The sequence below is a fragment of the Sturnira hondurensis genome, unplaced genomic scaffold (genome assembly GCF_014824575.4).
Source record: "Sturnira hondurensis isolate 20B ecotype Veracruz unplaced genomic scaffold, ASM1482457v3 Scaffold0023817, whole genome shotgun sequence".
Classification (NCBI taxonomy): domain Eukaryota; kingdom Metazoa; phylum Chordata; class Mammalia; order Chiroptera; family Phyllostomidae; genus Sturnira; species Sturnira hondurensis.
In genome coordinates, this window is record NW_028096448.1 from 5184234 (window position 1) to 5186364 (window position 2131).

Below are 2131 nucleotides of genomic sequence, written 5' to 3' on the forward strand. Positions count from 1 at the left end.
TTCTTTTAAAAATATTCTAGCCCTGGCTGGTGTGGCTTAGTGGATTTAGCACCAGTCTTTGAATCCAAAGGTCGCTGGTTTGATTCCCAGTCAGGGCACATGCCTGGGTCGTGGGCCAGGTCCGCAGTGGGGACCATGTGAGAGGCAACCACACATTAATGTTTCTCTCCCTCTCTTTCTCTTTCCCTTCACCTCTCTCTAATACATACATACATAAATAAATAAATAAATAAATAAATAAATAAATAAAATATTTTTTAAAATGCTCTAGCAAGGGCATCTATAGACCCAAGGAATTAAGCAGAGGGGTGGCAAAGGAACTACACTCAGCTAGGAAATCCAAAGTATTAGATCATTTGAAACTCAGGTGGAAACAGACAAGGGGCCACTGCAAAGGGCAATCTCTTCAAAGAGCAACTGGAAGAATGAATGGGCTCATGTTTTCAAATGGAATTTGAAAGGAGAATTTTTTCCCCTAGAATTTTTAGGAGAAAAACATCATGACACATTCATTATCTTCAATATCAACCTGTCTTTGCAAGTACTGTGAGGATAGAGCTGGCTGACATCAGGTCCTACAGGTGTTAGGTTGAACCATCTGAAGTTGCCATGGTTGTAGCTCGAAAATGGCCACATATCAGTAATTTCATGTGGTTCAGTCTAACAAGCACTGAGCCAATGAGGACAGAGATGGTAATGGGATGTTGCCACACCTCAGTGTCCCTGTACGGGGGGGCCTGTCATTTGATAGTTCTAGTTCAATCACAGTTTGAGCAAGACTGTGGTAGTTCCTTGCCATGGCAGGAAGCTGGTCGCAGGCAAACACATCTGCATGCTTCTGTTCTCAGCCAAAATACCTGTGGCATTTACAACCCTAACAGGTTTTCTTGCATAGCTTAGCCTCCAAAAGTTTAGGTTAACCTTGTTGAGAATGTATCTGATTGTGATTCCTCTGCCAGTGTCCCACACATTTTAAAGCTGAAGGAAACCTCCTAGACCATCCACCCTACAGCCTGGTGTTACCAAGAAGGCAAGGGCCAGACCAGGGACATTCAAAGGATTGGAAGACCTTTGTAGGTCCCATCCCACTTCGAATATTAAACATTAAAATGCATTCACTTTAAACTTAATTTTTACTCCAAAATATTAACAAGCTTTTTATCATCTTGTTCTAAATATTATTTGACACACCATTTACAATTAACAATGATTTTTCAGCCTACTTGGGAATTCTTATAAAGTGAGAAAATCCAACCCAATAAGCTCATTTTTTAAATGAATGAATTTAAAAAATATATGCAATTAAAAAAATTAGTGAACTGGACACAATAATACATCTTCATAGAGAGTATTTTCCAGTTTGGCAATTTTCTCTTTTGGATTTGGGGGTGATTTTTTCCAGTCCCAAATAATTGTTTAGATCTTTAAAAAGCCTGTAGGTGTGGATACTGCACTTGTCTCACATAACAGAGGAAGTTCTTGAGTGTGGTGATTAGCCCAGGATGCCATGGTTAGAAGGGGTAGAGTCAGAGCTGGAGATCAGGGCTATTTTTTTTTTCTTCAAGCAGCTGCTCTTTCCACTAGTTCTATGTACAACATCCATGCTGTTTGTTCAGGTCAGTGACAACCATGTCTCATTTGAATATTCTTAGTCTCCGCTATGTCTCAAAAAACTTCCTGGTTTGTAGAGAGAGTGGCCACAGTTTTAGCTTCTGAAAGCCAAAGTTGACATTTTCTGTTGTTGTGTTTTGTTCTCAAAGCTCCAACTAGCAAGCATGGACAATAAATGCTTGCTAGACCCCACTTCCTGTATGGTTCCCCAGCTCCCTGGAGACCTGAATCTCAAATAAATGTTTCTGTCAGGAGGCTGAGCTCCCAGCTGCGCAAATTGGTCACAGATGTAATTGTATTTGCCCTCTGCCCTGGAGGAAAACATGCCTGTGGCTGGGGGTTTAGATGTCTCAGAATGAAAGACATTACTCCTGAATCTGGGTAATAGCCGTGAAGCCCAAAATAAACTGCCACAGACACGGGTCCCAGTGTTGCCAGATGTACAAGATGGTTGCTAGCCAAACTCCAGGCCTGGATAGTCAGTTACCAAACTGGGGCTTTTTCACTGGCCAGTTGAACA